The following is a 24,870-nucleotide window of genomic DNA, read 5'->3' on the forward strand; positions in this document are numbered from 1 at the left end:
CACAGCGGCCAACTCCATAGAAACTGCTCATTACATTGACTCCTCTTGGTTTTGTGACATGAACTAATTGCCTCTTGGACATCATTTGCTAGCTGCCAGCTTCTTTCTACCATGATGCCAAGCATTAATCCTACACTTTAATCCACTTTGCACTCCATCTTCACAATCCACAAAGTAAAAATCCATTCTGTGAATGTCCATGGAGGATACTTGCTGGAATGGAGTAAGGGCATTTTCTTCCTGTCATGGAGTTGAATGCAGCACTATCCCCAGACCTATTTTACTACTTATGTGCCAACTTGGGTGGCAGGTAGATAAACACACACCCCAAGTACATTACTATACATACATAGTAAGATTTGCAACTGAAAAGACATTGTCAGATTGCTATCCAGTATAGTTTAGCCTTGAAAAAATGGACTTTTACCGTAAGGTTAATGGGAGAGAGAGACCTTTTCCATTCAGCCCCTGTGTATCCTTCTACATGTATTAAAACAACAGGAGAAAGATGGATCATTGCATAACTGACCTATGGCTTTTTGTTCACTTTCTCCGGTATCCACACTAATTTTATCCCAGTTTCTCTAGTGATGAGCAGTGTTAGCAGCCAAAAAGCACTGAAATCCAGGAACCTGTCATTCTTCTGTCAAGAAACACCATGGCAAGTCAGCCAAGGAACCAGCCAAAGATGGAAATGAGGGCATATGTCAAGGTGTTAGACCTTCCATCCTAGACATAGTTCATGCAATATTTTATAGAGGAATTTTTCTAGGGAGTCTTTAAGGACTGCCTTTTATTTTTCTTACTGTTATATGACAAGAAAGTTTATTTCCATTGGGTATTCCTGGAAAAATAAGCACTCTCCCCCTTACATGGAGTTAAACAGTAATGTATGTAGCAATGGGGTGTTGTTAGGGGGCCTGGATCTGGCCATGAAGCTCACTGACTGTCTCTCAGCCTGCCCTACCTCATAGGGTTGTTTAAGGATAATGTGGGTGTGAGGAGAGCATGTATTCCATGTAGCCCTGTAAGTACCTAGCAATGTACTTGGCAGTGGTGGCTGAGGCCTATTGGAAGTAGCGAGATGGAAAGCGGGGCAACTAATTGGAGACAGAACCAGAACCAATGGTAGCCAGAGCCCCCTAATGTCATCTCTACACCAAGGGTAGAATTCAACATCTCACTAAGGAAATCATTCTGTCAGCACAAGCATTTCTGCTTGCCTGACACAATGATCTCCCCTCTCCTTCCCTTGCACACTGTTCTGGGGGTTCTCCCAACCCTCCAGCATGGATTTGGGATAGGCACAGGTGGAGGACAGTGGGGGAAAGCCCCACTTCATCAGCAGAGGACCTTGCACAGGGATCCCACTGATGGGACAGATTAGTTGATTCCTGCTCCCATACATCTAAGATTCATTTAAAGCACATGCTTCCTCCCAAATAAATAAAACTACAGTTCCCAGCAACCCCAAATGAACTACAGATCTGAGGATTCTTTGGGGAAAGTGATATATTTTATAGTGTGGATGAGATTTTTGTTTCGCTCCTTCCTCCTTCCCGCTGAATTATACAAAGGCAATCCTTGAAACTAAGGAGGAGGAAGTTAGCAGGCAGCTGGTTGTAAGAAAGGAGGAAAGGCCAAGTGGTTGGTGGGGCAGTGCCCCATTCACCCTAATCACCTAACCACCCTGGCCCCCAGTGTGAAGTGAAAGTCAGAGCAACAGAATGCAAACACATGTAAGCAGCAGCAGCAGCAGCAGCAGCAGCAGCAGCAGAAGAAGAAGATGAAGAAGAAAGGGTTCTCCAGGCCTATACCGCACAGCTGTCCCTACCTCCATAACATTCAACACATTAGAAATGCATATGGAAAAGTGTAACTATAGCAAATTTGAGGAGGAAAGAAACTTACCTACTACCTGAGGTTGCTGTTGCTATAAACTGCTTACAGAAAGATAGTGGGGGTTTTGATCCCAAGGGATACAAGGTCATAAACAAGTGCTCATTACAAACTCAAATAACAGCAATTATGGCTGCAAGTGAGCAAACACATGCTACCACTCCTGTATAAAGAGGTGTGAAGTATATAACAAGGGCAAGGAGAGAAAACACTTACAGCAGTTATTCCCTACAGAACTACCTGCCAGATTTTGGCAGGGAGGAGTAATGAACTTGTTATTCTGAAATGGAAATGTGGTCCTCCTTGCCAATGATTATTTCTCCAGGCAGAGTGAGATGTTAAAATGTGCATAGAGACTGCAATCAGTATTTGCAAGACACCACATTCCTGATTTCCCTGCTGACCATTCTCAAGTTATGCCTTCAGCATACAAAGTTATCTGTCCCGGGATCCAATATGGAACATGGCGCTATCAGCACACACGCACCCTCCACAAACCAAGAGAGAGGAGTATAGACCTCAGGAAACCTCACTGCTGGAGCTCTGAACTATGGGCTGTATAACATCACTGCATGTCAGTTATCTACTAATGAATGTCTAAGTGGAAGGTGAATAACGCTGCAAGACTTCACGTGATGCAATAACGCTCACTGACTTCCAAGTAACCATCTAAACTGCCCATTTAGAGCAAAACTCTTGACCTTTGCAATGCAGTTATCTATTATTTTCTATTTATATAAGATCTGTCATTGGCAATAATTTAGAAAGTGGCTTAAGGTCAGATTGGGGCAGTATCTTTATTTTGGATCTGGTTTTAGTCACTCTCTCTTGCTCTCCACAGCAAGCCACCCTACATATTTTTCAGGCTTTGGAACAAAACAAAAACATTGTCTTCAGAATATCCAAAGGGAAATGGAAAAAATGTTTTATTTATATGCAGGTTGCAATGCTCAGTTATGTAAATTAATTGTTTAAGCTCTTTGGATTAACTAAAAAGACATCCCCAGTTAAAATTAAAACTATTTTAATATAAATACTTATAAAAAAAAATTGCAGACTGTAGACACCATCTTAGAAAACACAATATCCCTTCTCTCACATGAGTGGCTGGGTGGCTGGGGAGGGAACCATACCTGCCTCAATAGTTCACAATTAAATGAATAATATTTATTTCTTCTGGTTTGTTGTATTCCTATGAAAATTTATTATGATTTGATATTAAAGCTAATACAATTTCAACTAAAATTTCTTTGATCAACTAATATCCCTATTTACATCCTGACTTTTTGCCCACCAGAGGTGTTCAGAATTCCAATCAAATAATACAACAATTGCCTATGGTAGAATGATTTTTAAAACCTTTTGAAATACCTCTGTCCTTAGCCTCTTTAAAAACCCTAAGTAAATGGCTTATGGAGGCATGTTCTATTGGTCAAAAGCAACCATATTTATAGATTTAAATGTCTGTATGCCACCCTTCGTTTCAATATCCTCAGGGAAGCTCAGAGAAAGATAAAACAAAATCCAAACAGCAATAATAAATGCCAAAGCAGAGCATTAAAAACAATTCAGATTTTTTTAAAAAGAAAAAGAAAAACCACCTAAGAGAACAGTAAAAATATCCAAATTACAAAACCAGTTAGATGACATTCTGGAAAATCTGAGCACACAAAATGTCTTTGCTTTGTGCCGGAACATAGCAATTTCGATGCCAGGTGAGAAAAAAACCATTCCTTATTCGGGACAGCACAATGCTGAAAATGTCCTCTCTTTGGTTGCAACTCATCTAACTTGAAAAGGTGCAGTCGCTCGGAGAGAGACCTCTAATGCAGACCCAACATCTGGGCAAGCTCATGTGCGCAAAGGCAGTGCAGGAGCTGCTCCTACCTTACAGCTGATGCCATTAGGGACATTGCACCTGCTACTAGACAGAGAGCCACTGCCCCAAGTTCTGGAATGGCCAGCAGCTCCCCCGGTGTGTCCTTCCTTTTCTAAATCTGCCTCATCCTGGATGCTGAATAAATCTTTTACTTTGCCCTAAATAGGATCTGGCTTCAACTGGTCAGAGAATGAGACTCTAAAGGATGGAGGGGCAAGGAACCCTTATGGGTTAAGTTAGCCACTGAAGTTCACTGCTGTGATGTCCAGGAGGGCCCTGAGGCATCCTGCCAAGGGAGATATTTGGGAACTGTATTATGGGAACTCTCTTTGTGTGATGTGCTCATGAAGAGATTTTAACAAATCAGATCCTGAAGCAGCACATAAGGCATACGTGGATTCCACCAATTCTTAAAAGAAAATGACTTAAAGCAAAGTGAGCTGCTGCACAAGTATTGTAGCACTGGATAACTTATACTGGAAATAAACATTCAGCTCAGTCCTGACCATGATTACCAACAGGCAAGTCCCACTGAGTGGGTGGCCCTTACCTTGAAGTAAGTGTACAGAACTTATCTGAGAACAAAGTCCTATTCGATTCAGTGAGAGTTGTTTCTTAGTACAGGGTTAAAATTGCACTGTTAAGTTAGGACTCATTGAACTGGGAAACAGAAGGGCATATTGGGGAAAGGGGTAGGGAGAAGTAAAGAGAAAACAAAGTTCTTGGGTACAGAGAAGTCCTCACCTGAGTATTGTACACAAGAAACATTCTGTGAAGTTGGATAAAGAAGGCCCACCCTAAGCTACAAATCTCTATAGGAGTGCTGGCTTTAAAAATATATTTGCCATTCTGACTGTGTAATCTTTTTATAGTTGTGTTATGCTTTATTTGTTATCTGGCTGCTTGGTTTATTTTGATTGTTGCCATTTATCTTCTTGCTAGTCACCCTCAGAAGACTCATGCAAAAAATTGCAGGGTATGTATTTCGCAAACTTTTGGCCGCCCGAGACAGAGCTCTTCTTGTACACCAGCCATGCTGAATTTTTTTGCAGGGGGACTTCCCCCCACCCCATTGCTTCTCAACACCAGTAAAAGCTTTGTTCACAGCTGATAAGTGCAAAGAAGTCATGTCAGGAAACAAAACTGACAATCCCATTTACCCAACAGGAACCCTGAGAGCAAACCACAACCTCTTCACTTCATTCTAGATATTCCCTCCATCAAAGAATAAAAACACACAAATTTTAAATCTGCCCATAAGCTCCAGCTACTGTGGGCTGGCCACTGCCTTCCAAATTCCATTGCATTGTTGGCACTGGACAGCCCTTGCCATGAGCAGTGGCAGCCGGGAAATGCTTTGGAGCTGTGTCACCTGGCCTGGAGGCTCAATTCTCACTTGGAAATAATAAACAACTCTGTGTTGTGGCACACAAGCTCTTGTACTCTCTAGAACGAGGCTTAGAAGACAAGCATGTGCCATCACCTGCTTGCCAAAGGACTTGGGGGCTTAGAGCCAAAATGCCCAAAGGCCTCTAGGAGGTGTAGTGCTAGAGGGATTATCTACAAAAGGAAAGAGGCAGTAGTAAGAGCTTTAGTTTGTCCTTCCGCTCCTCAGGCAATGAGAGGGAATGTTCTCGGCTGACAGTTTTACAGAGGAAGCTCAGGTAGCTGGAGCCTACACGTTTGCTTAGAAGTACGTTTGCTTAGAATAATGTACAGGAAGTAATGTTGAATACACCTGCCTTCCCTCTCAAAAGTTCTACCCCACTCTTCCATTATTATTTATGGTTGATAACACTCTTCCCCCAAAGAGCTAAGAGCAATGCACATCACAATAATCCTGTAAAGTAGGTTATGTCGCAAGAGTATGCAGCCCAAGGTTACTGGGTAGACTCTGTGGCTGGGAAGCAATTTAAATCTGTTGTTACCTCAGTTTGAGGTCATGGGTTCAATACTGTATAAACACCATACTGGCTTTCATATATCTCTATGAAAGAGGCTAGCCAGTCCTATTACAGTTCAAGAAGTCGCTGCTTCTCCTCCCCCGCCCCCAAACTCTGGCAGAGGGGAAAGACCTATAATTTCTTGACACAAAAAACAGAGCTCCTGCCAATGGCAAGTCCATTCAATTTGGTGTAAATCTGCTTATATGCAAAGGATATGCTATTCCAGTGTTGCAAGAGAGTTGGCAATCCTTTTTGGATGAACCCACACATTGTTCTCTGTACTCCACCCTCCCCAAAACTTCCGTCTAAGGCCCTTGCCCCTCTTTTTCTTTGGAAATCTGTTGCATGCAGACACAAAATAACAAACACAGAACAGGCCTGCAAATGATTTCCGATTGGCCAAACTCAGCTGGGACCATTTACTCGCTTAATGGTGTGATAAGGGTCACATCAAATAAAGCAACAGCACACTTTCTACCAGGCCTTGGACAGGAACACTTCCTTCTTTCAACTATTACCTCCTCCCTTTTCTGTGCATTCTGCCAGGGCTGGAAAATTGCAGCTTGTCCTGAAGGCAGTTCTCTAAAATGTAAACAAAGCCAGCCAACCTTAATTCCTCAAATGCAGGTGTTTTTCCAACAAAAATTGTACACATGGGTTGGCAAGTACTCTAGCCAATGCTTACATTTAAGATGATCCAAAGGGGTGGAGGGACTGAAGTACAGAGAGACAAAGAGAGAAACCTACAGAGAGCTGTGGTTTGCAAAGTTTCTCTTTTCATGAACGTCTTCCACATAGGTTGCTGAGCTGAGTAGCCTCTGTGCACCTGCCACATAATTTTGGTGCATGGCAGGATTTCAGGCTTATGTTGTTGGGTGCTGATTTGGTTCATAGAGGGCACTGGCCTGGTCTGCTAGACCTGGCTGTCATCTTGCACAGAGTGTGTCCCAGAACCCCACCCCTCTGCTGCATCTGGTGGGCCAGCTGCCCTTCAGGACAAGTTGCATCCATTGCCATCGCTCCCTCTCTCTCTCTTTTTTTTTACTTCCCAAGGAATTCAAGTCCCTAAAACAGTTTTAAAACTCAGACACAGAGGGCTAGTGGCTTGTTTTCCAGTCAGCGCTCTTGTGCCTTTAACATTTAACATGGAGCAGACTTCCTGGCATTGATAGTAGATTAAGTGTTGGGGGAAGCTTCTCCGTACTGTGTCCCCAGTATGTCACGAAGCTCCTTGAGGCTGCAATTCTGAGTGCACTTGCTAGGGGTGGTCATGTCCTATTGTGCTGGCTACTCAGTAGTGAGACTTACAACTGAGTAAAAACATGTAAAGGAATGTGCTCTAAAGATCAAGGTCACACCAGAAACAATTGTTTAGCAACCCTGGGAGAGCTAAACTGTGGTCATCCAAGGTGTTTTGGGGCTACAGTACGTTTCCGAGCACAATTCAAAGTGTTGGTGCTGACCTTTAAAGCTTTAAACAGCCTCGGTCCAGTATACCCGACGGCGTATCTCCACCCCCATCCTTCTCCCCGGACACTGAGGTCCAGCTCCAAGGGCCTTCTGGTGGTTCCCTCACTGTGAGAAGGCAAGTTACAGGGAACCAGGCAGAGGGCCTACTCGGTAGTGGCACCCGCCCTGTGGAATGCCCTCCCACCAGATGTCAAAGATAAGAACTACCAGACTTTTAGAAGACATCTGAAGGCAGCTCTGTTTAGGGAAGCTTTTAATGTTTAACAGACCACTGTATTTTAATATTTTGTTGGAAGCCACCCAGAGTGGCTGGGGAAACCCAGCCAGATGGGCGGGGTATAAATTATTTATTATTATTATTATTATTATTATTATTATTTTATTATTACTACTACTATTATTATCCTCCTTGACCATTGGTCATGTTGACTGGGATGGTGATCATGGGAGGTCAAGAGTAGGGAATGCTATGTCAGTACATTGTCACAATGTGTAATGTGGTGCTGCCAACCTACTCAGGACATTATGCCAGCACAGTATGGCATTGCCCTTCCGTTTATGAAAAGGCACTACAAAACGTCTCATTCTTGGACAGCTGCAGACTCAACGCTACACTAGCTGTGGGGAACCTTTGGCCCTCCAGACGTTGCCAAACTACATTTCCTATCATCCCAGGCTATTGGCTGTGCTTGCTAGGGCTGATGGGAGCTGTAGTTGGAGGGAGTCGTAGCAACATCTGGAGGGCCAAAGATTCCCTGCTCCTGCGTTCCACTTTTCACACATCTGCTCAGAAATGCACATTTCCAAAAGTAATGGATTAGCCCTACCTGTGGATGAATTCTGGAGAAAGGTGATGTTTATGTTGCATAATATATGTCAGTGCCAGGAAGAAGCGTTTGCGGTTTGGATCACCAAGCTGAGGGCAGGAGGATTCTATTAGTAGTAGTACTAGTATACCTCCCTATACCTGCAGGTCTCGGGACGGTTACCGTACATTAAATCACAATATATAAACACAAAATACATAATAAAAATAAAACATAAACAACTTAATAACCCTGCACCCCAACACATTGGATGTCTATCAGGCAAAGGCCTGGTTGAAGAAAAACGTTTTTGCCTGGTGCCTCAAGGTGCATAATGAAGGAAAGTATACAGTGGTACCTTGGGTTAAGAACTTAATTCGTTCTGGAGGTCCGTTCTTAACCTGAAACTGTTCTTAACCTGAGGTACCACTTTAGCTAATGGGGCCTCCTGCTGCTGCTGTGCCGCCGCTGCACGATTTTGTTCTCATCTTGAAGCAAAGTTCTTAACCTGAGGTAATATTTTGGGGTTAGCGGAGTCTGTAACCTGAAGCGTATGTAACCTGAAGCGTATGTAACCCGAGGTACCACTGTATAAGGAAAGAAGCTAACTTCTGAGGAGGGCCATGTCCACTGACCTGGCAGAGGTACCCTTCCTAATCCACATGCGTGGACCATGGCAGTGGTGAAAAGTGCTCTTTTTAAACTTTTATTTCCCTCAGGATTCTGGTATTGCACTCGGGATCCGGGACATGGCTGAGCTCTGGAGGTCTGGCCCCCCAACGACGGCCGCAGACCTCACAGCAACGTCCCCCACCCTCTCGATTCTTTCATCATCCAACGCGTAGGGAACCCACCCGCATTCTTTCTTTAATCCGCGCTCTTTTCTCTCTTTCTCTCTGGCACGAGGCTTTTTTATTTTACTTTTTTCCAAGGGGCTGGAATCTCGCTCAGGCGGGGAATTTCCTTCCTCCCATATAGAGTTTATGGCCTTGTTTTTCTCCCCCAGTCCCTCGGCCTCGGTGTCCTGCCGCGCGGCGGCCTCCTGCCTGCAGCCTGCCTGGCTCTCGCCGGCCAGCTGGCTGCCCCGGCCGCTGCGCGAAATCACGCACAAACTGGCCGCGGAGCGGTTGATGTGGCAAACTCCGTCAGGAGGGAAACTGAGCGGGAAAAGGAGTCGCTGTTACAGCTGCCGACTGCCAGGTGTTTGCAAAAGCTGCCCGGGCGGTTGCACTGCGCATGTGCACTGGGCCGATGCCCTCGCAGAGGCGGGAACGTCTCATTCAGACGACGCAGCGGCGGGAGAAAAGGGCGAGGGAGTAATGCGTGAAGGCGGTTCCCCCCTTCATTAGGGTCTGGACGTGCCTTCGCGGATTTTGGCTTTCATACAACGTACAGGTTGCCCGTTCCCTAAAGCCCTGGGACGGTCCTGAATTGGATTTGATATCGTGGGGAAAGAGTGTGGGTATGTTTAGTTGTGGAATCACAGAATTGTGGCGCTGGAAGGGACCCCCGAGGGTCATCTAGTCCAAACCCCTGGAATGCAGGAATCTCAACTAAAGCAGCCATGACGGGTGGCCATCCAACCTCTGCTTAAAATCTTCCAAGGAAGGAGAGTCCACCACCACATAGGAATATTTGTAAATACATTTGAGCCACCAAAAATTAATGGGCATTGCTATTCAAATGGCGTGTGTACAACACATCTTCTGATTGATTATGTAGGGCGGGGCTTACCTGCTCCCCCCCCCCCCAATGTTTTATTGAAGTTTGTACCCCAGGTCCACCACCTTGTGAGGGAGTCCTTTCCACTGTCAAACAGCTCTTACTGTCAGAAAGTGCTTCCTGATGTTTAGTTGGACTCTCCTTTCTTGCAGCTGTGAGTCTTATCCTCTGGAGCAGGAGAAAACAAGCTTGCACCACCTTCCATGTGACAGCCCTTTAGATATTTGAAGATGGCTATCACATCTCTCCATCTCCTCCTAGCCAAGCTAAATCTCTGCACACATCCCAGCTTGTCAATATCCTTAAACTCTGGCGCTGAGAGCTGGACCCAGTATTCCAGATGTGGTCTGACTAAGGCAGAATAGAGCAGGACATGATTTCCCTTGATCAGGACACTACATTTCAAATTGCATTACCTGGAGTTCTTTTGATATTTGAAGATATTTGAAGATGGCTATTGCTATCATATCTCCTCTCAAGTCTTCTCTTTTCCAGGCAAAGCATTGCCTGGAACTTCTTCAGTCATTGTTTTCTCATAAGGCTTGAGGACTTGGCTATACAGCTGCAAATAAAACATTTTAAGTGTGTCATAAAGTGCAATATATGCATGTGGCACTAGATGGCGATGGAGAGCTATAGCAAATTCAATATATTTTTTTCAAAACTTTTTTTTTAAAGCATTTTCACAGCGTTTTATTATATGCATGTAGATTCCACCTTGGTTTCCAGACCCTTGGTTATCTTGATTATCCTCCTCTGCACACATTACAACTTGTCAATATCCTTCTTAAATTGTGGTTCCCAGAACTGGACACTGTATTCCAGGTGTGGTCTGACCAAGACAGAACATTAAGATTAATTGAAGATTAAGGAGAGACTTTATTGCGGGTTTGAATTATCTGAAAGTTTGTGAGGCAGAAGATGGAGCAGACTAAATAAGTGGAAATTGCAGGGAAATGGGTTTTGGTTCAATAGCAGGAGGATCTAGATACTACATGTAGCAGGGCTGTTCCACAGTGAAGCAAAATGTCTTGGGATGGGAGGTGGTAGAGAGCTGGAGGTGTGTAAGCATTATGTTCTTTGTGGCTTTATTTTATATTTTATGCTATGAACCATCCTGAGATCTTCAGGTGAAGATTGCTATATAAATTTAATCAGTCATCATCATCATCATCATCTTGGCCCAGTAGCAAAATAGCAACCAGTGCAGGTCTCTGAGCAAAGATGTTGTGTGCTGTCAGGGTAGTCCCAGAACTTTTACTTTATGCCAGGCCTGAGCCTTGGAAGTTATGAAATAATAGAAAGGTGTGACTCTCTGCACAGCCTGAGATTCTTTGCCTACCCAGTGATTGGTATTCAGAATCAGCACCCACATAAGCTTGGATTGAGAGAAAGACTTTCCAAGTCAGAGGCTAGGACTTCCAAACAGACTTTAGCCCCAGAACATCTCATTTTATGAATTAAGTACTGGAAATGCCTTGCTTAATAAGGTCAGGCATGTGATCAACAGAGAAGAGCCCAGAAGGAGCTGGTGTTAATGTATAAACCAGGATTTCTCAGGCAGTAACAGAAACAGGCCAGAGCTTGTGGGGGAGCCAGCTTGCATTCCTAGGCAGCAGAAGAAAAATTAGATCAACAGAGATCTGGGCTTGCTGGCCTCGGCCCACCCGCCTTTGCTCTCTTCCCTTTTCATTGCCTCTTGGTTGGCCAGTTTTAATTATTGCACTCTCCATATTTTAGGCTTTGAGTCCTCTCTGATTGATTAGTTCTACCCTTGAAGCCCAAACATGGTAAACAGCAAGGATTTTATAGGAGCTGTGTCAGGTTGGTGGCTTGAAGAAACCCACTTTTTCTCAAGGCTGAAGCCTGTCCCTGCAAAATCAATAATGGACCCCAAGGGAGAGAGGAGAGCAACAGAGGGTGGGTGGGTCTAGGGCAAATGAGCCCAAATCTCTGCTGATCTAATTTCTGATTTGCTTTGCTGGGATGTGGCATATGGTGTGTGGAAAGCTTTAGATGCATATGTCACCACTAAACTATTCTCTGTACATAGTTTGCAGGGATCTGCATATGCCATGAATGTTGAAAATGCTAAAATACATCATCTGACTTGGAATCAACAAACCTGAGCAGGCCAAACAGGAAAGTGCATAAATGAGATTTGGTTTGGAGAGGTAAGAGCGTTTTCACACCTGACACTGGATATGCCTTCGAGCTCATTTGCTCTTTGTAGATTTGTGTATGGATGGAAAGTGGGAGCAATTTGCTTCTAAGTAGGTTGTGCAATACATATGAAATTCAAATCGCACTTAAAAAAGCTTGGACTTTGGGTTCTAGTCCAAGTTGTGAGATGGGAACGTATCCTAATCTGGAAGCAAGGGAAATCCTGGATGTACTTCTGGGCAGTGCTTTTCCCTTGAAAAATAGGTGCCAGTACCCACCATGAAGTTGTTACAGTAAGTGCCACACTTTTTAACAACAACAAAAAGAGGTGCTGATACTGCGTACTCTTGAGTGCCCCCTGGAAAAAAGCACGGCTTCAAGGTACAGTAATGAGCAAATTTTAGTGATTTTAAAAAGGATGATGCAGAGCCTACAAAAATTCTTAATAGCAGTTTGAAAGCACATCAAAGTGCAAGTAGATAAATAGGTACCACTCTGGCGGGAAGGTAAACGGCATTTCCGTGTGCTGCTCTGGTTTGCCAGAAGCAGCCTAGTCATACTGGCCACATGACCTGGAAGCTGTCTGCAGGCAAACGCCAGCTCCCTTGGCCAGTAAAGTGAGATGAGCGCCGCAATCCCAGAGTCGTCCGCGACTGGACTTAACAGTCAGGGGTCCCTTTACCTTACATATGCGATAGAGAGCTGTGATCAGTTCGGCTCCCTGAAAAGTAGTCCTGTTTGCAAACTTTTGTTTATCGCTTCCACACAAACAGGATATGACAAATCTGGTCTCACAGATTACGCAGACTAATAAACTGTGTCAGTACCTGCCTGGCAGAGGTGGCAAAAATTAATTTTCCACACATGTTAAAGGAAAAACTTCTGTTCCTGTTCTCTGAATTTTAAAAATATGGACTTTCCCCAGCCAGTATTGTGCAGTAACAGAAAAGTTATTTCTTCTTCTACCTAAAGTGGTAGTTTATAACTACAAATTTCTTCTTGGCGTAGTTTCTCAGCTAAGCTTAACTGTGTACAATATTGTTATTTCATGTCATGGTGGTGTTAGAGATTCCTGAGTGCAGGAATGTACTCAAAATTAATGTCTGCTAGTGGGTTTCAGGGTGCTGGAATGTAATGAAGGATGAACTGCTGTGTTTTGGGGAGACTTGGGCCATAGTAACAACTTCCAGAATGTTTTAACTTCCAGTCTGTTGCTGCAAAACAAGTCTTGTGGGCACCTTAAAGAGTAACAGATTTATTGTATCATAAGCTTGTTTTTTATTATAAATATACAAAACGTCCATAAAAATATCACAAATGCACCATGTATAAACATTACCGATAAGGGTCTTGGGTTGCATAAGCTTTCACGGACTAAATAGCATGGTCACTCGTCCATGAAAGCTTATGCTACAGTAAATCTGGTGCCACAAGAGTCTTTGTGGTTTTGGAATACGGGTTGTAGAATGGAGCTATTTCAGGTTTCAGAAAGAATCTGTTTTTAGCCTTGTTGGGCTGAGCACTTGAATGTGGCATTCTAAAGCATGGATACCAGTTAACTAGAATAGTGCAAAAACACCACCACAATTTCTGCCACTCACTGATCATCCTCAGAGCACATGGCCTAATATCTAACCAACATTTAGCAATGTTGCCCCCATTGGTTTCAATGGGAGAGATACAAATAAGCATGCACTGAATTCTTCTATTTAAATAAATGTGACTTGGAAGTTCTAAACTGTGGCTGCGCTTCAAGCTTACGTACTTCAGCCATATCTGACAGTGCTTTGGTTCTGGATAGGGCCGTGCAACCTAAAAGCATGCACCTCTTTCGACTTCTGCTCTAATCCTATGCCCACGTACCAGGGATTGAGCCCAATTGAACTCAAAGGGACAAATTACTGAGCAGATGTGTCTAGAATTGTACTGTAATTGAGCAGGATCCACATAGGCACAGCATCTCAAGTATTTGCCTTCATCCTAGCTGAAGGACATAGAGCCACATGGGTGAAACCAGCACAAGGGAACACTCTGTGGGAGAACTCTTAGACCCGCCTCTTGAAATTCCTCCGTCAAAGGATTCACATCAGTTGTCTGTGAAACTGTTTCACCTGCGTTATCTCTGCATGAGTTTTATCTGTGCCTAAACGACTCTAAGCATGATGGTTCCCACAACAAAACTTTCCAGGCGGTTTCTTTACATGCTGATGCATGTGGGATGCTTTTTCTTTCTACTCTTCTGAGAGAAGAGAGGCAAGATCTGTCTGTCTCCTATCTCTGTTCCTTCATCGCCACACAGAGACACTAATAATCATGGGGCAGGAATGCATTGTGCAGACAGAGGAGGCCAGCAAACACAACTGTGGTCTGCATAACAAGATTAAGTGTACTAATATGTTTTTTGAATTGTACATAAACGAAATGACCTGTCCCTGAAGACTCAGAGAAGATCTGCAACAGGATCTGGAATACTTTGAAACCGTACATTGTTTAATTCAGGGGTTGGAGGCTAGTGAGGCTTTCCCCCCCTCCCTCCCCCAAGGGGGAACTGGCAAAGCTGGCTGAAGTGGGACATGGTTTAAAGGAAACTGCTGGGCTGGATCAGTCTGATTATCCATCTCGCCCAAATCCTGTCTCTAGGGCCTAGTACTCATGAACTGTAGCAGTTAGTGGTAAGGGAACACAACATCTGTGCTATTTGAAGTTAGAGAAGGCTGACCATGTAAATGCTCGAGCATGCTTATTACAGTGATGTAATAACTTATCTTGTTTCACAGCAGCTAACCACTAGCCTGCAATAAAATCAACAGGCCACCTAGATATTTACTTGGGAGTAACCCCCATTAGGGGACGCAGGTGGCGCTGTGGGTTAAAGCCTCAGCGCCTAGGACTTGCCGATCGCAAGGTCGGCGGTTCGAATCCCTGCGGCGGGGTGCGCTCCTGTCGTTCGGTCCCAGCGCCTGCCAACCTAGCAGTTCGAAAGCACCTTCGGGTGCAAGTAGATAAATAGGGACCGCTTACCAGCGGGAAGGTAAACGGCGTTCCGTGTGCTGCGCTGGCTCGCCAGATGCAGCTTGTCACGCTGGCCACGTGACCCGGAAGTGTCTTCGGACAGCGCTGGCCCTCGGCCTATAGAGTGAGATGGGCGCACAACCCTAGAGTCTGTCAAGACTAGCCCGTACGGGCAGGGGTACCTTTACCTTTTTAACCCCCATTGAACTAAGAAATCATTCTGTCTGCAAGTCTGTTTAGAAATGGAAACATACAATGGCCGCTGAACCTTTCACTATACACCTTTGTTGCCTATAGGTAAAGGGTTGCGGCGCTCATCTCGCTTTATTAGCCGAGGGAGCCGGCGTACAGCTTCCGGGTCATGTGGCCAGCATGACTAAGCTGCTTCTGGCAAACCAGAGCAGTGCACAGAAATGCCGTTTACCTTCCCGCCGGAGCGGTACCTATTTATCTACTTGCACTTTGATGTGCTTTCAAACTGCTAGGTTGGCAGGAGCAGGGACCAAGCAACGGGAGCTCACTCCGTCGCAGGGATTCGAACCACCAACCTTCTGATTGGCAAGTCCTAGGCTCTGTGGTTTCACCCACAGCGCCACCCGCGTCCCTTGTTGCCTATAAGACTCTGTTAAATTGTTGCCTATGAGCAGCACCAGATTTAGTGTGGTGCTGGTAGCTCTCCCGCACAGGGGGGCAAGCTGCGAAGGTGCAAAATTGAGAAGATCCATTTGGGGGCACCAAATTTTGGACAGGGCGCCATATTACAGAAGATCAACAAGGTCCGCTCTGCTATGGGGGTACATGAAGTTATCTGTGTGAGTGAGGATATAGGTCAAGAGAAGAAAGTGAGGAATAAACAAACATGGAGGAAATGGGAAGTTCCTATATCCTTGCCATCTTCAACATATTGTGCACATTATTATTATTATTATTATTATTATTATTATTTAAATGACCACGACAAACATGCACATCAGCATGGGGAAGTTTGTGATGCTGTCATGTCATTTGGCTATGCTACATAGGTTATGCTACGTTTGGACTAATCAGCACACAGGTCTGTTATATAGGGAGATATTCTCCAAGCTCCACTTATCTATCTTTAGTTGGTCCTGACCTTGGCTGTGTGTTTTGCTCAGAGAAGAAGACAGGAGACTTTCACACCGGAACAGGCTACCCACAGCCTAAACAACACACAGGAGCCAAGACAGCAAGAGGGTGAAGTGCTGGGAAGTGTTGACATCTCCCTGCTCCAGAGAGTATGACCTCACTAACTATTCTAAATACGGGAGATAAGGCACTGCTGCTGTTGCTCACCCTTCTCTCAGATAAAATAAGCTGGTGCATGAGGCACCAGAGCATTTCTTGAAGGTACAGGAATACTAGACCAAAATGCTGCTTGTTCATAATGGAAAAGACAAACAGGTTGGCTATCAAGAGTTTCCCCCACCCACTTGTCCACATTTTCCTCAAGTGCTGTCAGCTTCCATGAGCTTTTCAATGCTGCCACAAGTGCCCAAATTTTAAAAAAACAACAACTTCCATATAAGAACACCCCTCTGGGCTGCTTGCCAAAGGCAACCAATGACAGGGCCTGCAAGGAAGGATGACCCAACAAACCACTAACATGACTGACTGCCAGCATGTGGATTTGATGACCAGCACCGCTGTGACGGAAACCCATCCCCCAGGCAGGCTGCCAAGTTGAAGAACAGACTCAGCTGCTTAGAAAAAGGCTCATTTATTTTGTTCACAAATGTGCTCTTAAACTACGGGTTTTTATGAAGTGAATGTAAGCTGCCTTGAGAATATCCTGCTGAAAGGTAGGATATACAACTGAAATTAAGTAAAGATAAACATCTTGCCCACTGTGTCTCTGGCGTCACATCTGCACCACATTTAAAACACATGGCTTCCCCCCAAGAATCCTGGAAACTAGCTTGCCCCTTACCAAGCTACAATTCCCAACACCCTTAACAAACTACAACTCCCATTACTACCAAGATTAATGATAGCAGATAATAGTTATGTATTTTGTTCCTACAACTGTATTGTGTGGAAAGCCATTATTACTCCTGTTTTACGAGTAGGAAATAAATACTGAAGTATAGCAACGGGATGAAGGCTACTCCAGTGGGCTCTTCTTTCCTTCCTAGAGCAGATGTAAATCCTATAAGCTATCTTGCTATCTTTTTTCATCTCCTAAAAGAGATTGATCAGAAGGGAGTTTCAGTCTCGAGGACCAGTTACCACTTAAGTTTTGTGCAGAGCACTGCCAGTGGAAAACAGAGTTCATGCTGTTTATGTTTATCATGCCAGAAAGCATAAAATCAGTGTTAAGTACGATTGCTTCCCAATGGACAGGGATGCTTCCAGATGAGAGCCTCACATCACAAATGGTTCATTCAGTTCTGATTTCGCTGTATGTGCAATTGGCATATTAGCTTTCAACACATTTCTGTGTTTCAGTCTTGGATATTCATTGTTATTCAGCTGACTGCTGTCCACACCAGTGGGAGGAGCCTGACGAAATGTGTACAGAGGTGTGGGGGGGGCTGTTCCTACTCCTCACTCACTCTTGTCCTTCACTGCCTTTTTCTGGACCAGGCATGTATGCATGTATGCAGATATTTCTGTACTAGTGCATGCACACATTTATTTATTTATTTATTTATTTATTTATTTATTTATTAATTATAAAGGAAGTGCACAAAAGTGCAAGAGCAAATGTTACCAAATGTACTTATGTTTCCCATGCTTTCAGGGAGGCAATATCCATATTAGTTTTTTTTCTTTTTTAAAAAATATTTAATACTGCAGTTTTGCACAAAGGTGATATTTTCCCAAGGCTTGCCCAAAAATAATAAAGAGGCCTTGCACAACATCTTGGTATTTTCAATTTAATGAAAAGTAAGTCCCACTGTACGTACTGCAGTCCTACTTCCTGAAGTAATCCCCCATGCATACCTTACCAAGGACTTGTGAGAGCAGCTCTTTCTGACCAGGTTGCTAAAGTTCAAACATGCCTCTAGTACACAGCAGTTGGTGAAAATAAGCATATTCATATATTTTGGGCTCCTGGAAACAAATGGCTAGGTGTGCTCCTAGGTGAGCCCTTGGAAGCAGGGGTGTGGCATTAGAGCCAACCACCAAAATGTCACAAGAAGTGTGACAAACCACACACACACACGTGCTAATGAGCTTCCACGCTAGCAGTGACTGCAAATGTTTAACAAGCTTGTTTTTACTCATCAGATTTTCCATGGTAAGAAGAAATTCCAGATTAAATATATAAAAAGTAGGAGCCAGCATTTGATCATTCATTACAGTGTTGTTTGTATGATGAAAAAATATTACATGCACGAGCAGCACTGATTTCACAATAAACATCCATCTGGAAGCACCTTAGATATGGGAGTTTCTCTTTTGAAATCCCAGAATAACATTACTTTCCATCTTCCACAGCTTTATCTCAAACTGTTGAGAAAGTCACTTTTGCTGTTTACAGAGAGAAGACTAGAGTTTGTTATTTAAGAGTTGAGAAGAGCCTTCTCAGTGGTGCCCTCTCCTCAGTTTATGGAATCTCTACCAAGAGAGGCTTGCTTGGTGTCTATGCTGTTGTTATTAATCACTTTAAAAACAAAAAACAAACTCGACTACTTTTTTTAAAAAAAGCATATAGTGTGCCATTTTTGTGCCAGGCAAAGACATCAGCAGAAATTCAACATCACCCTGTTACAAACGTCCCATCAGTGCAAACATTTCTGCTTGCCCAACAGAACAATCTCCCCTTTTCTACCCCCTCACAATGTTCTGGGGTTTCTCCCAACTCCCCCCAAAAAGGGGAGCAGTAGAGTGGAAGTCCTAGTGCAGGCTTCTGCAGTTAGTTGAATCTGGCCCTTCTGTTATTCCAAGCAGTGCCATAACTACAGGGGAGGTTGCTGGGTTTTTTGCCCCGGGCAAAGCCTCCAGAGGGTCACCACTGAGGCTCCCAGCCTCTCTGTATGTGTATACAAATGTGTGTGGGGTGTGTGTGTCCCAAACTGGGTCTTTGATCTGGTTAAAATAAAGCCTAGTTTCACCCCTGCTTCCAGGTCTTTTAAACATTATTTTATCACTCATTCTTAATTAACAATATGTCAGACTGATACGGATCTTTTGCCTGGTTTTTTTGCGGTTGTGTTGCTCTCAGCTCTACTTTTTTTACCTCTTATTAGCTGTCCATTTGACTAGGTAATTTTGAGCGTAGCTGTAGGGTTTTTAAAAATCTATGCTGTTTCTAAATTTAATTATGATATGTTCACTGTGTTTTTGCATTTTATAATCTGCTTGGAACTTTTATTGCCCAGAGGACTTATGATTAATAGGATGTAAATAATAAATACAAATACAAATGATTAATACAAATACAAATAAACAGTGGCGTCATCAGCTGAGCTGGCCGTATAATATGCCCTTGCGCCACCTCATTATGGATGTTGGCTGAAGTGAGGCCAGTGCAGAGGTTGCCTGGTGTCCTCTTGGCTCTGCTGATAACAGGCAGAAAGGTGGAGAGCACAAAGCACCAGTTGCCTGAAGCGGGACAGCACTTGCTATTCTTGGCAGCACTGGCTGGAAAATTGGAAGCTTCAAAAGAATTTTGTTTTCATTTGATTGGGAGGCAGCCAAGCATCTGGGAGGCAGCTGAGGAGGAAGAGTGTAAGTGGAGGGAAACCTGTGCAGATTACTATTTATCTATCAGATATGAATCTCATACTGGCTTTCTCCAGGTGTTGCAATCCATCTCTTCCTATCTCTTGGCCTGGAGCTTCAAGGTGTGCTTGTGCTGTCTCCTGTACCTCAAAACATCTCTCTTTTCCTTTTTGGGGGGCATCTAGTGACCCGTACACATGAACACTGCATCAGTTCCCACCTGTACAAACCTGTAGATGCAGCATACCCTCCCAGCCATTCTAATTATTATTTACAGTATTTACAATATCACAAAGAGGATAAGTCTGTCAATGGCTACTAGCCTCCACATTGTACCTCCACAGCAGGAGGCAGCAATGCTTCTGAATACCAGATTCTGGGAACCACGGGAGGGGAAATTGCTCTTGTGTTCTGGTACTGCTTGCTGGTTTCCCACAAGCATCTGGTTGGCCACTGTGAGAACAAGCAGTCCATAAATGGCGGCGGCTGCTGCTGACCAGGACTGCCTGCTGGGAGCCTGAAGGGCCCTGCCTTGCCTCTCTCCACCTGGCTTGGACAGGGGCCTGACAGGCTCCATAAAGGACTGCTGCTGCTCGACAGTGAGGGCTCGTTTTTAAAATTGCTCTTATTTTTTATCTATGTCATTTTAAATTGTAATTGATATTAATGTTGTATTTTTCATTTTAGATTTTATGATTTATGTGGAAATAGTTTTCCATTTGGTTGTGTACCTTTTGATGTGTTTTATTAATTTTTTTGACTTTTGTTATGTTAGTAATTATGTAAATCTTGTCATGTTGTAAGCCTTGAGCATTGTTTTAAATATGGAAAGGCGGCATACAAATAAAATGGTGATGATGATGATGATGATGGACTGGACGGGTCACTGGCCTGATCCAGCAGGCCATTCTTATATTCTTAATAGTCATTATCCAATGAACTCTGGGCAGTATATAATATATGCCCCCTTTATACCTCAATGCAACCCTATTAACCTTTGTGGTAGGTTAAGTTGAGAAAGTGTCTGGCCAAAAGTCACCCAGTGAGTTTCATGACTGTGCAAAGAACTGAATCCAGGTTTCCAGAGCCCAACAGTCTAGCCACTACACCACTACCCTCGGTCGAACAAGATTATCCCTATCATATATGCAGGTGGTAATTTATGGAACGGAAATAAGAAAGCCAGCTTTTGAAAAGAAAGCGTCATTCTTCTTCCCTCATTTCTACTGCCACTGTTCACTGGTGTAAAAAAAAAAAAAAGCTGTACTCCCAACCCACTGCAATAATACCTACTTTACTTTATTCATACCTGATAGCTCTTTTTTATGTCAGCCGTTCTTGTGTTGGGAATGTCACATGATTCATGTGCTCTCGCCAAGACTGCTAGCATAGGGTTAGCATAGGGCATAGCTATAAATAAAGGAAACCCACTCGTGCCACAATAAATCTGCCAGTGTTTATGGTATCACAAAATTCTCTGTTGGTTTTGCTGCTTGCCAGGTTTCTAATGCTGAGTTTTTGTAAACTTGGCAATTCTGGCAGAGTCGTTTTGAAATCTCACTTTAATCAGTGAAAAATTTTGTACATTAACATTTCACCCATAAACTTGGACTGCGCCTGTTTCTTTATCCTGCTCACTGTGTAGCCATTTCTAATTTGTAGCTGAATTTAAACACCATTCTGAAGCACACCTTCAAATTATACTGATTGTGTTCAAGCCTGATTAAGTTCATTGTGGCCATAATTAGGATTTGTGAAGAGTTGTGCAACAAAATAAAAATTGCACATATATAAGGCTAAGATTCTATGCAGAGTTAGCTCGGAGCAAGTCCTACTCAGTTTAGATACTCTTACTTCTGAGTAAGCCTGCATACAATTTGGCTCCATATTGTGCAATTTACAGACTGTGAAAGAATGCATAATTTCTATCCAGTATTACAGATATCCCATGAATATGTTTATTACCAGATTTTATGAGAATAGTTTGCTCTCCTGCACCAGTTAACTGCTTTCTTAACATAGGCCTGATTCGCACATAACACTAAGCCGTAGTTTGTTTAACAAACCATGAATTAACCATGAACTGTCCCACAATCAAATAAACCATAGTTTGTTTCTCTAAGGCTTTATTTGTTTTCTAGCTCCTCTTGCCTCATGCTTTTGTACCTTGATGAATGACGGGGGTGGGACAGCCAAACAAATCAGGGTTAATGAAGGTTGCCAGGTGTGCACATGTTGGCAAGCCATAGCTAAACAAAGCAAGGTTCATAAGCCAACAATACATCATGCCTTCAGGCCAAAGTTCGTTGGCAATGCACATACTATAGCCACTGGGCAGGGTTTTGGACAAACAAACAAACTGTGGTTAAATTAACCACAGCCCGGAGCTATATAGACTAGTCTTTAACTTTTCTGCTGATGCAACTAGCCCGTTTTAAAACATGCTAGTAGCTGGAGCATCTTTTGAACAGAGGCAGTTTTAATTTCTTGAGGCAACTTTTCACTGCTTGAAAAGTTCCCAGTAAGCAACGGTTGTTTGCTTATATTCAGGACAGACAAAAGGAAGCACTTATTCACACAATGATTGTGGTTTTCACTGCCAGAAGATGTAGTGATGTCCAATAACGTAGATGGCTTTAGAAGGGGAGTAGACAGACTCATGCTGTATTTCAGTGGCCACTAGTCTTGATGATAGTAATATGCTACCTCCTGTTTCAGAGTCAATACTGGTATCCGTTACTGAGGATAGGGGTGAAGCAACACAGCAACAAAACATTTGAGCAATCTGATCATATTTTTCTTTAAATAAAACAGATGTAAAATGAGTATCTGTAATGCAACTATGTGGATTGGTTTTCTCGTGGATGAAACATTTCTCATGTCAGAATGAATTGCAGTTGAGGAAGGCACTTAAGTATGCATAGTTGCCAGGTCTTCCTTTGGCAAAATTCTTGACTGCATCAGGTCTTTAAATTCCTACCATAGGTTTCATTTCAAACGAAGCACAATTTGCAACAACTGCTTCTTCCAACGTCAGTGAGAACTATGGAGGTTATGTCAACTGAAAGCCCCTGGCTTTCTCTGTGGTAGCTCCTACCCTTTTGAATGCTCTGCACCATTATTTTGGAGGCACCAGCCACAGGGGGCACCTGACATTTGTTAAAAACCCAACCATTTCCCCTGTTAGTTCTAGTTCCAGTCCTCCTATATTTTTGATGACACCTGTGGCATTCCTTTTTAATATAAGATGACTTTAATGTCTTTCTCTACGTTGTACACAGCTTTGGGGTTTTTCTGTGGTAAGCTATATACAAGTTTTTCTAAATGAATAGATAAAGGCTGCACTCCTATGCACATTTGTTCATAAAAATTCATTGGGTCATGCATAAATTTGGGCTGCATGTGAGATAAAGCTATGTTGCAACCCATCACAAGTCTTTAGGGTAGGTCTTTAGGATAGGCCAACTGTCATTGTTTTTATGATATGTTTACAACTGAAATTTGCAATAAAATGCTGCAATGTAATCTCATCTCCAAGCATGAACCTGCCAGCTCTCCTCCAGCAGGCCATTCCATTCTCTCCCTCCCTGCTCCATTTTCTATTTATATTTTCCAATTGACATCCGTCAATCAACATTTTTTTGTTACTGAGCATGCTTAGTAACCAGGGAATATTTTTTGTTTTTTGTTTAAATGTGCTTCTACAAACCCCCAAGTTCAAGCTGATGCCTTCCTCATTTCTCAGTGGCCCTGTTTTCACTCCATTTCTATCGGTACTTACCACCCGAGTTCACTATTACAGGGAGTTCTCATTACACAGTTAGCAGGCTCAAGTTAGGCATTTTACAAGGCAATAAGACCTGCAACTTTGACTATAGATGCCAAATGACATGCTTGAATCTGTGGTGTATGCCATAGTCATAAGACCCCTTCTGTGTCAAAATCACATGTAGAGTCATCTGGGAATTGCATATGCATCTATTCTATTAAAAACACACACCCCAAAGTCACAACTATCTGCTGCTTCCCAATGCATATGTACTGCATATGTACGCATTACAGCAGATGCATGGTTTTTAATGTGCCCCCCCTCCATGTCTCACTGCTGAGGGGGTAGTCAACAGAAACAAAAGGTGACACTAAAGAATTGCATGGCTTTGTTACCTCCTTATGCATTGGAGAGTACCTTCTCTCTCTCTCTCTCTCTCTCTCTCTCTCTCTCTCTCTCTCTCTCTCTCATATACCACCCTACATGAAAGAGGATAGCTGGAAACACTATATAAAAGTGGGTTATACATACTCACATCTGTATATATAGAGTATATACACTCACTCACTCACTCACTATATATGGAGTATATGTAGAGATCCTACAGAAATATAGACACACACACCGCCCAATAATTCATTAATAAACAAGCCAGCATACAGTCTATAGCCCTCTTGATTCCCAGCAGCTGGGAAAGACTTCAGTTTTTAAAGTGCAATAGACTAAAGTCAAGTTGCATTCTGCTAGCTGAGCAAAGGAAAGCCATAGGCCCTTGGGGGGAATCGCCAGCCAGTAACCTGTTCTACAAGATGCTGGGAGTGGGGGAAGTGAGCAACCCCGCTGTCCGAGAAAGAGTGGGAGGCAGAGAGAATGCCTTACAGTAAGAGCTGGCTGGACTAGCAGCCATGAACTTTCCCAGAACCCCATGCTAAAGACTGCGCCTCTGTTAGCAGACTGCAAGGTCATAAAGGGCCTTGCAGCCTGTTCCACCCGCCTTGCTCTTGCAAAGGAGGCCCAAGAATGGACAATAGAAATAGCAAATACTGGGGTCATGGAGCTGTAGCAAAAGGAGGCCCTTCTGGGAGCAATATTGCTTGGGTGTGTGCACCTCCTCCAGGGCCCCCCCCCACTGCCAGCAGTGGAGCATAGGGACAGGTGTGAGACAGGAGCTTAGGATCACAAGTAGGGGGGGGGTTGGTATAAAAACGGCCTGACCAAAAAACAAAACAAAACCGAGGGGTAACATTCCAACCAGAGAAGCTGGAAGAGCTGAACACTCCCCAGGTGCCCTTTGTGTCCCATCCCGCCCCCTTCCCCCATGGTGCCTCCACAAGCTTCATTTGGGTGGTCTATGGTGTGCCTGTATTAAATATTCATACTGATTTAACATTGTGTTTTTATTGCTTCTTTTATTTCTTATAATACATGTTTTATTGCAGTACGGTTTGAATTCTAAATACCTCCTCTTCTTTTTTTGCAAGCCCTTGAAGAAGGAAGCTTGGGCATAGCATGAGG

The 24,870-nt window shown here is 43.5% G+C and overlaps 2 long non-coding RNA genes across 2 annotated transcripts in view; one reads left to right on the plus strand and one right to left on the minus strand.

Annotated features, from left to right (window-relative positions):
- The window catches only part of LOC114591520 (uncharacterized), a 73,170-nt gene extending 63,928 nt beyond the window's left edge, over positions 1-9,242 (minus strand). The window contains exons 1-2 of the long non-coding RNA XR_003705282.2: positions 8,855-9,242; positions 8,022-8,110 (exon numbers count right to left, since the gene is read on the minus strand). This is a non-coding gene — a long non-coding RNA (uncharacterized LOC114591520). The remainder of the gene's footprint in view (positions 1-8,021; positions 8,111-8,854) is intronic.
- Positions 9,243-9,306: 64 nt separating this feature from the next.
- LOC114591521 (uncharacterized) lies at positions 9,307-17,033 on the plus strand. The gene is made up of 3 exons (XR_003705284.2): positions 9,307-9,462; positions 11,776-11,896; positions 16,036-17,033. It is a non-coding gene; the product is annotated as an uncharacterized LOC114591521 (long non-coding RNA).
- The last annotated feature ends 7,837 nt before the right edge of the window (positions 17,034-24,870 follow it).

The sequence above is a fragment of the Podarcis muralis genome, chromosome 2 (assembly GCF_964188315.1).
Source record: "Podarcis muralis chromosome 2, rPodMur119.hap1.1, whole genome shotgun sequence".
In the NCBI taxonomy this organism is placed as follows: Eukaryota; Metazoa; Chordata; class Lepidosauria; order Squamata; family Lacertidae; genus Podarcis; species Podarcis muralis.